General features: G+C 40.1%; 1 pseudogene; it reads right to left on the minus strand.

Annotated features, from left to right (window-relative positions):
* Window positions 1-3,281: 3,281 nt before the first annotated feature.
* On the minus strand, window positions 3,282-7,126 carry LOC103264860 (annotated as a pseudogene).
* Window positions 7,127-10,392: the final 3,266 nt, after the last annotated feature.

Here is a 10,392-nt window from a genome sequence, read left to right on the forward strand (position 1 = left end):
GCCCAATCCAAGACATAGAAGACAAAAAGATAATACAAAAAGATCAATGAAACAAAAAGCTGGTTCTTCGAAAGGATAAACAAGATCAATGGTCCCCTAGCTAGACTGACCAAGAAAAAGCGAGAAAAAACCCAAATAAGCACAATCAGAAACACAAAAGATAAAGTCACATCTGACCCTGAAGAAATACAAAAGATAATTAGAGACTACTATGCACACTTGTATGGAAACAAACTTGAAAACCTTAAGGAAATGGAGGACTTTCTGACATCACACAACCTATCTAGTTTGGAACCAGAAGAAATTGAGGCCCTGAATAGACCAATAACAATCAAGGAAATCGACTATGTAATAAGAAAACTACCTACAAAAAAAGGCCCTGGTCCAGATGACTTTCCAGCAGAATTCTACAAGACATTTAAGGAGGAGCTGATACCAATCCTACTGAAGGTATTCCAGGCGATTGAAAAAGATGGAACTCTCTCCAAATTATTTTACGAAGCCAACATCACATTGATACCCAAGCCAGGTAAAGATCCAACAAAGAAAAAGAACTATAGGCCAATATCTTTGATGAACATAGATGCTAAAATTCTCAACAAGATCCTAGTGAACCAGATTCAACAACACATCTCAAAAATCATCCATCATGACCAAGTAGGTTTCATTCCTGGGATGCAAGGCTGGCTCAACATACGTAAAACCATAAATGTAATTAAATACATCAACAGATGTCAAAACAAAAACCACATGATTATATCATTAGATGCAGAAAAAGCTTTTGATAAAATCCAGCACCCCTTCTTGATAAAAACCCTCGAACATCTAGGCATACGGGGAACATACCTCAAAATAGTAAAAGCCATCTACGAGAAACCTACAGCCAGCATACTCCTAAACAGACAAAAATTGGAACCATTTCCCCTGAAAACTGGAACAAGACAAGGATGCCCACTCTCACCCCTCCTGTTCAACATAGTACTGGAAGTCCTGCCTCAAGCAATCAGAGAAGAGAAGGCAATCAGGGGTATCCAAATAGGAAAAGAGGAAGTCAAATTATCTCTCTTTGCGGATGATATGATTGTGTACCTTGAAAACCAAAGAGAATCTGTCAAAAACCTCCTTACACTGATAAAGGCCTTTGGCAAAGTGTCAGGATACAAAATAAATGTGCAAAAGACAATGGCATTTCTTTACACCAATAATAAACAAACAGAAACCCAAATAAAAAACACAATTCCATTCACAATAACCACAAAAAAAATGAAATACTTTGGCATCTTCCTAACCAGAGATGTGAAAGACCTTTACAATGAAAACTACAAAACACTGCTCAAAGACATCAAAGATGACACAAACAAGTGGAAAAATATCCCATGTTCATGGACTGGAAGAATCAACATTGTGAAGATGCCCATCTTACCTAAGGCAATCTACAAATTCAATGCAATACCCATCAAATTACCAGCAACATTCTTCTCAGACCTAGAAAAAACAACACAGGAATTCATATGGAAACACAAACGTCCAAGAATAGCCAGAACAATTCTCAGCAAAAAAAACAAAGCAGGGGGTATCACATTACCAGACTTCAAACTCTACTATAAAGCTACAATCATCAAAACAGCTTGGTATTGGTATAGGAATAGGCATATAGATCAATGGAATAGAATTGAGATTCCAGAAGCAAAACCTCAATTTCTCAACCAACTCATCTTCGACAAAGCCCCCACCAACTACCACTTGGGAGAGGAGAACCTATTCAATAAATGGTGCTGGGAAAACTGGCTGACCACATGCAGAAGATTGAAACAGGACCCCTATCTATCCCCATGCACAAAGGTTAACTCCAAATGGATCAGAGACCTAAATGTAAAACCTCAAACAATAAGAACCTTAGAAAATGAAGGAAATACCCTCATGGAAATCGGAACTGGCCTCCAATTCCTGAACAAAACCCAAAACCCACATGTCATAAGAGAGAGGATAGACAAGTGGGACCTTATTAAACTGACAAGCTTCTGCAAAGCCAAAGAAACGATCAAGAGAACAGGGAGACAGCCCACAGACTGGGAAAAAGTATTTGCCAATACCAGGTCAGACAAAGGCTTAACATCTTTGATCTACAAGGAACTCAAACGTGCTGAAAAGAAAAAAACAAACAACCCCATTATAAAATGGGCAAAAGACATGAACAGACACTTCACAAAGGAAGACATCCGAGCAGCCAACAGACATATGAAGAAATGTTCAACCTCACCAATCATCAGGGAGATGCAAATCAAAACCACATTGAGATACCTCCTAACTCCAGTCAGAATGGCAATTATCAACAACTCAAAAAATAACAGCTGCTGGAGAGGGTGTGGAGAAAAGGGAACACTTCTCCACTGTTGGTGGAAGTGTGAACTAGTGCAACCTCTGTGGAAAGCAGTGTGGCGATTCCTAAAAGCTCTAAATATCTACCTCCCATACGACCCCGCAATCTCCCTACTGGGAATATATCCGGAAGAACACAAATCACTCTACAAAAAAAACACCTGCACACGTATGTTTAATGCAGCATTGTTCACAATAGCAAGAACCTGGAAGCAACCATGCTGCCCATCAAAAGAGGATTGGATTAGAAAAATGTGGTACATATACATGATGGAATACTACGCAGCCATAAAAAAGAACAAAATCTTGAATTTTGCAGCAACCTGGATGGAACCAGAGTCTATAATACTGAGTGACGTCTCACAAAAACAAAGGTCCGAGTATCACATGTTTTCACTCATATAATGAACCTTGAACATCCAATCTAATACTATAAGAAAATGACTGACAGTAGTGGGAAACTACGGGGGGGAGGGAGATGGGATTAATGAGCAAATCTCTGCCTGGGGATGGGGAAGCACCTCTAATCAATAGCGTGCCTGAATGAAACGTATTTGTATACCTAACCCGTAACTGTATCCCACAACATCATAATAAAAAAATATTGATTATTGAAAAAAAAAGAAAAAAGAAAAAAAAGGAATATCACTGAGGATAATAATCAAGAAAATTCTGGAAATGTATGTAATATTTAGGCTGCTGATTAAAGATATGAAGATAAAGAAATTTACAGATTGTTAATTTAACTGTTAGGCCAATCCCTTTTCTATTTTTTTTTTAAGAGCAAAGCTCTCAAATCAGCTACTATATCATAAGGGACATAAATTGAAATAGTGCCATTGTGACACACAGGATCAGAAAATCTGAAAATCACATTCTCCTAAATACTGCTATCAGCATACCACAAAGAATGACTGACTGATACATGACGATCTGACACAATCCATTCTCCCTAATTAATGCATTAGTTTCTGCTGTTGTCTGAAGTTTTCATGGTCATTTTGGATCAACAAAGAACTCCTGTACTGGGTACATTTATCTCACCTTGTTTTCTTCCTACAGTCCAAGACCCAGGGCAAGCAACACTTTCCCCACCAATTCACTGAGTCTTCCACCATGACAGATACAAGAGCATTGACAAGAACAATGACAAGCATAGTTATACATATATATATAGTATATGGTACACATACTATCTGAAGAACCTGGTCAACAGAGGCAGTTGAATATAACATGATGAATAATATGAAAAAATATAAGATAATCACAGATAAAACAAAAAAGTAATTCTTGTAGCAAGGTTGCCAGAAGGGTCTTCCTTTTGAAAAGGCTATTGCCAATATGAGGTACTGAAAATGATATAATAAAAAACACTGCGGTATTTTCATAATTTGGTATATATGTTCATCAAGTTTGGTTTTATTGTATAAGTGTGAAGAATTCCAATAGAGGCTTCTTGTTGTATTACAAGCATCTGAATGTGGATTCTACACTTCATACCGAGATGGCTGCTTGACATAAAAATACTCCAAAGACAGAAATCCAATTCAGATGATAATCTGAGAGAAAATGGAGAAGAGAAGGGCCCCAATATAAGACCTGAAGGTGGTCTTTTTGCCACAAGTTCCTTCCAGGCAGTATTTAAACTCATTGTAAATACGACTACCAAAATGATCACCAGACCAATGAAGAAAAACTGGAAGTCTCCTAGGTTACTTAAGATAGAATACAGGAGGGTAACACTGAAGTACTGCATAATGCTGTACAATGCCATCAATACAAACACACTAACGAAAATTATTAAAGCAGCATGACCTTCCCTGATAAGGTTTGACACACAGGAAATACTAGGAGCTTTAGAGGTAAAGGGAGATGACACTGAAGCCTCAAGTTCTGATAAGGAAATGCCTCCATGTGCTCTCTTCAAAGCACCACAATCATTTGCACCATCGCCATACATTCCAACAAAGTAATCAACATTTTATAACACTTCTACCAGCTGGGTCTTCTGATCACGTCATACGAGCAAACAGTGCCATGCAATATCCACTTAGGAATAAGGTCTTGAAAATGCTCTAGTATTACTGAAAATTATTTTCCATTCATTACAAAATGGTAACAAGTCACCTGAAGATTGTCTAAGCTATCATGAACCAGTTTAATGGGAATAGCCTCTGAGTCAATTGCTGATGAGTTACTGCACTGTGTTAAGGGTCTGCATAATGCCAATTTATCTTGGCAACTTTCCCACGCTTTGGAGGCCATGTTTCAGCAACAATAACTTTATCCTGAGGTAGACTCATTCCATAATCTCTGGCCACAGAGACAGAAGTCAACATGTCACCTGTGACCATGACAATCCCAATATTTACTTTATGCAAATCTTTGAGTACTGCAGAGGTTTCTTGCCTTAATCTGTTCTGCATTATAATTAATCTCATAAAATCATGCTGTTTTCAATGGTATCTCTGCTAATATTCTGTGTTTTATTCCATGTGAGTTTTGACTCCAATTTTCTTTGTGCAAGAGCAATCACATGAAAGCCCTGTTTAGTGAAGTCTTCCAAAACCCTTTCAAAATCAACAGGAACAGTTTCAGATTTACAAAGACTGGCAATCACCTCTGGTGCTCCTTTCATGTAGGCGTCCATCTTCTTATCTCCTAGCACCCTGGCAACCACACTCATATGCTGCAAAGCAGAAGAAAATGGGAACTGATGAACAATTCCTATCTTATAAATAGCTGGAAGTTCAAACAGCTCCATTTTTTGGTTTCCTGCAGGGGTAGCCTCAGGAAGTAGTTGTTTGGGAGGACGAACCACCGTGGGCATCATTTGATTATGAAGTGATGTTTCTGCTTCAGTTGCTTCTTCCGGAATCCATTCAATGGCTTCAAACCGTTTCAGATCAAGTGGGTCACTAGAAAGCACTCCTTCAATGTTTGTAAGTGAATGACAAGTAATCATGCATGCAACAATCTGGGAGTTGACCAACATCTCATTGCAAATGTTTTCTTCTGGTAAAGAAATCATTTTTTTCCACTCATTGAATCCCCCAAAGATCGAAACCATCTTCAGTAAGAGTTCCAGTCTTATCAAAGCAAACAAGACTCAGCTGTCCACAAATATTTATCCTTTGGGGACCAATACAGAAAATACCAATTTTTTTTCCAGTCTTCTCTGAGCATACACAATACCAGCCATCACTGCAGCAGGAAGTGCAGGTGGAACAGTAATTGTAATGAAAGCAAGAGACTCGATAACTATTACCCCAACTTCAACCTCATTTACAATGCTATGGATAATAGTGTATATGAGCCCAATGCCTGCCACTGCCACAAGACACAAAAGACAAGTGGGCATCTCTGTCGAGTTTAAAACTGGTTGGTTGGGGATAATATGGAACAAACAAGTTGTCCTTTGGAAGTACTAAATCCTGTTCTAACTACTATAGCTTTGACGAGTTCTCCGGTGTAGAAACGAGTCTGAATAACAGCTGTCCCACAAAACAAAGTGTGCCATTTATGTGTTTCTGGATTATTTAATTCATCCCCCATTCCTCTTATGTCCACTGAGAGATTTGGTAAATTAGTTTTTGTCACTGGAACACTTTTGTTAACAAGCTTTCATTTACAATTGCAGGTGCCATTAATAAGTCCTGCATCACAAGGCATTATTGTCCCATTTAATGGGATGACCATGATATCTCCAGGGTCAAGGTCAGTAGAAAAGATCTCTTCTATTTATTCGTTCAAGCTACGAACTGAAACTCTCACAGTACTATGAGCTGTCACCATATCATGAAACATAGCATATTGCTTTCTAATGGAATATAATGAGCTTTCAGTTGATACTATAGACATAATCACAATAGCTAGAGGATAGTAATAGTATTCACCAGTGCTCCAAGGTATAACACTGAACAGCTGGAAATGTAAAATGGGTTGAGTACCTCTTTAATTAAAAGTTTAAAAACAGAAGGTACTTTCACCGTAATTTCATTTCTCCATAAAGCAATTTTTTAAAAGATACCATAATTGTGAATGGTATCATTTTGGAAATATTTTTCACTATGGTGGGTGAAATAGCGAATCTATTGTGACTGAGCCTGTGAATAGTTACTAGTCTCATGCTCATTCTCTTCAGTTGGATTCCCAATTAAATGAACTGCATGTCCGTTTGCAACCTTATGAGCTATAGATTTTTTATTGGAAAATGGATGAAAGCGAACTTTTGCACAAAACCACATTTTGAATTCATCAGTAGTCCTCAGCAGCACCACTTCACAGTTTCTAATTTCAGCTCAAACACAAGAGGCTTTCACCTGCCCCTCGCCACTAGGGGATCCAATACAGAAGAAGGAGGAGGAACCTGCCAGTGCAAATCACTCCTAAGGAAACAGTGGCACGCTTCCAGTGACTCAAATTATAACCATAAATCTCCATTTCAGCTTTTTGACCCTTTTTGATAGTCTCCCTCTCTTCTTTGTCCTTATCTACAGTGGTTTAAACGTCCTGTGCTTCAGAACAGTCGAAGATAACTCCTAAGTCCAAACACCAAGATCGGAGGATGTTTCTGTCAGGTCTGGTACCCCCCACCTCGACTACACCTTTCGCTCCTCGGAGCTCCCCATCACCACTGTCCACCCGCGTGCTCACCTGGGCCGCTCACCTGCCGCTGCAGCGCCATCTCCTCGGCAGCCTCCCCACCTGAGCTGCGGGCGGGCGGGGCACGACACGACCGGGCCATGGCTGTCGCCGCTGCCGCCTCGCCTCAGCCCAACCCCATCGCCCTTGGCCGAGCCCGCAGCCTGTCCCTGGAGCTCGAGGTGCCACCGCCGTCGCCTCGCGCAGGCCGGCCGGGCACAGGGGCGCCTTCGGAGGCGGTGTACAACCGGGCATGGCGAGACGAGGGAGGGCGGGGGAAGAAGGCGGGCGGGGGGAGCAGTCTGCACTCCGAGCCGGCCTCCCCCCGCCCGCGACGCAGCAACCCCTTCCCCTGTGCAGGCGGGCAGGCGAGGGAGCGCAGCCCCACATTTGGGGTAAGCAGGTTTCAAAAGAAAACGTTTTTTATACTACGCAGCTCAAGTCAATCTCTCCCACCCCCCACATTCTATAATTTTTGTTGTGGGAACTAACAAAAATGCCTAAATAAATGCCTAATATATACATTTAAAACAAAAGGAAGAGAAAGCGCTATGTAATTGCTGCTTAGAATTATGACATTAGACTCATGAAGTGGGATATGTGAGTACAATCAGTGTTTTTCCAGTACTCATTATTTGCAGTGCACTCTGTTTATGTACTTCGTGCTAATTCACATAACTACACAGGATAAATGGTATTGGCTCTATTTTGCAGATGAAGAAACTGAAACACTGATTTCTTTTTTTTTAACATTGGAGTGGGGGATAGTCATTTAACTAGTAAATGTCAAGTTCAAGATTTAAACACAAGTCTATTGTGCCTTCAAAAATTACCTAAGAAGTAATTTCCTAGAGCAGATAATTTTTCTCACTTTACACTTTAACTCTCTCTAGCGGTAGAGTTTTCATCCATTTTCTTCGAAAAGGCCTCTTAGCCTGACAGAATCTTTCCCCTCTGCCTTTTCTATACAGCCAGTGGCATGTCCAACTGTGATACACAAGAAACAGGAGGGCCACAGAATAGAGTTACAGGCTAAAACTAAAAATGTGTTTACTATAGCATCTATTTCAGAAGCTCAGCCAGTGTCATGGCTTCCTACATTAAGTATAGCTCACTAGTCTTTAGAGCTCCTCAGTTTTTTCTACCCCTTTGCCATAATTAGACCTAGAATCTGAAAATTCTGGTTATATTTGTGATGGAATTATCTTATTGTACCTCTAGATTACCATATTTCTCTTTAGAAATGATTACATTATATGACTAAATTAGTCTGAGGATATGAGAGTGTGTGGCATTTAAAGCATACCAGTTTTTAAAACTCCCTAGTTTCTCTTCCTTTTTTGGTTCTACTTTAGCCATGTTCTGGATACTTATGTCGGATATTTTAGTTTCCACATGTTGTTCCTATTTTTCTCATAGATGCCAAGACCAGAGTAATGTTACTTTTTGGTTCTGTTCTGTTTTCAGGATCATAAAATTGTAATGCCTGTGTGAGTGGGTATTTTGAGTGGAGGATATTTAGCTATTACTTACCTTCATGTATCCTTAATAAACCATCCATCTCTAAGTCCAATGTCACATATATTCATTATCAAATTCCTTCTAATATTAGGCCTTTACCAAAAGACATATAGATTTTCCTATATTAATAAACACTACTCCTACTATCTTGAGATAGTAGTAGTAGTTGCCATGTATAGATTTCCTATTATGTGTCAGATACTTAAAATACATTTTCTGTAATTCTCATGGAGATCTGAAATGTAGATATTATTCCTGTTTTACAGTGAGGAAACTGAGTCTTATTTTAAATGCCTTCTGGAGGAGATTATGTCAGGATTTAAATCTCATGTCTGACTACAGACATTTATCATGCTGCAATAATGTTTTCTTCTTTGAGGTTTCATGTTGCTTTAATGGCAACTATCTGAGTATGTAATGATAAAGGTTTCTGAAGAGGGCCCAATGAGAAGCACTCCCCTTTCCTATCTCAATTGGAACCATCAGAGAAAACAAAAAGAGTAGCAGATACTTTGATACTTTATCAACTTTATTACTGAGAAAGGCTTAGGTGGAGAACTTAAGACAAGAGTCCATTGGGCCTGCCAGTCAGTCTCCAGAATTAGGTGGTGTTGCCCACCCAGTCTCAGAGAACACCGGGCCTCAGGGTGGGGAAGAACCTGCCCTTGGAGAAGCAGGAGTGAAAACAGGCTTCCTGCAGGCAGCTGTTTCCCTAGAAAAGGAAGGGAGGGACTAAGTCAAGCATGCATGCTTATCCTTCTACCATGTACCAGGGAAGATGAGTCCCTCTTTCTGCCTGGGGCTGAGTGAGTAAAGGGGTAGGGAAAAGTCAGGAGTTACACTAACTGAGCACCTTCAACATGGAAAGAAATGTTAGGAGAAGCATTTGCTCCTCACCTGCCACAGTAACCCAGAGCCATCAAATAACTTTGTATAGTTGTAAATCAGCATGAGCTCACCCAAAGAGCCTGGAAGCACTGATGGAATTAGAAGATAACATGAGTAAAGTTTCTATTGAACTTGAATTGTACATGCTAAAGGAAGAGGTGCTGCTTCTTTAAAGAGGCTTGGTTATACCTTAAACTAGCTTGTGTGCCATGTCTTCACTTGTCACACCTAATCCTTTTGAGTTATTTGGAAATACTTTCTTAAACTGCTTACTTAAAATAACTTGCTGCAAGTGGATTGCCTAAGCCCATGGGTTTGAGATCAGCCAAGGCAACTTGGCGAGACCTCATCTCTACAATAAAATAAAAAATTAGCCAGGCATGGTAGCACATGCCTGTAGTTCCAGCTACTTGGAAGGCTGAGGCAGAAGGATTGCCAGAGTTCAGGTCAGTGCTGGGGTCAGTGAGTATGCCACTGCACTTCAGCCTGGGCGACAAAGTGAGACTCCAACTCAAAAAAACAAACAAAATAACTTGCCATTACCACTAGGGCTGTACATGTGCAGTATCCACAGGAAACACACCATAGCCCAGTGACTTTGAATCTGCTTTCCTGAGTTCATATTCTGGATCTACCACCTGTTGGCTCTGTGATTTTGAACAAATTTCTTAACTTCTCTCATCCTCAGTGACTCTCATCTGCAAATTGAAGAGCAGAAGTAGTCACCTTATTTGTAAACTGAAGAGGAGTTATCCACAGAATTATTGTGAGAATTCATCTATTCATTCGTACCTTCATCCAATATATGGGTGCCTTCCCTAAGCCAGGGCCAGAGCTGGGGTATGAAGTAATAAACAAAATCAATAAGGTCTCTGTCTTGCTGAGTGGTAGATCATACCTGTAATCCCAGCACTTTGGGAGGCTGAGGTGGGAGGATTGCTTGAGCCCAGGAGTTTGAGA

This window comes from Carlito syrichta, unplaced genomic scaffold (genome assembly GCF_000164805.1).
Source record: "Carlito syrichta isolate Samal-C Ts95f unplaced genomic scaffold, Tarsius_syrichta-2.0.1 Scaffold305751, whole genome shotgun sequence".
NCBI lineage: Eukaryota > Metazoa > Chordata > Mammalia > Primates > Tarsiidae > Carlito > Carlito syrichta.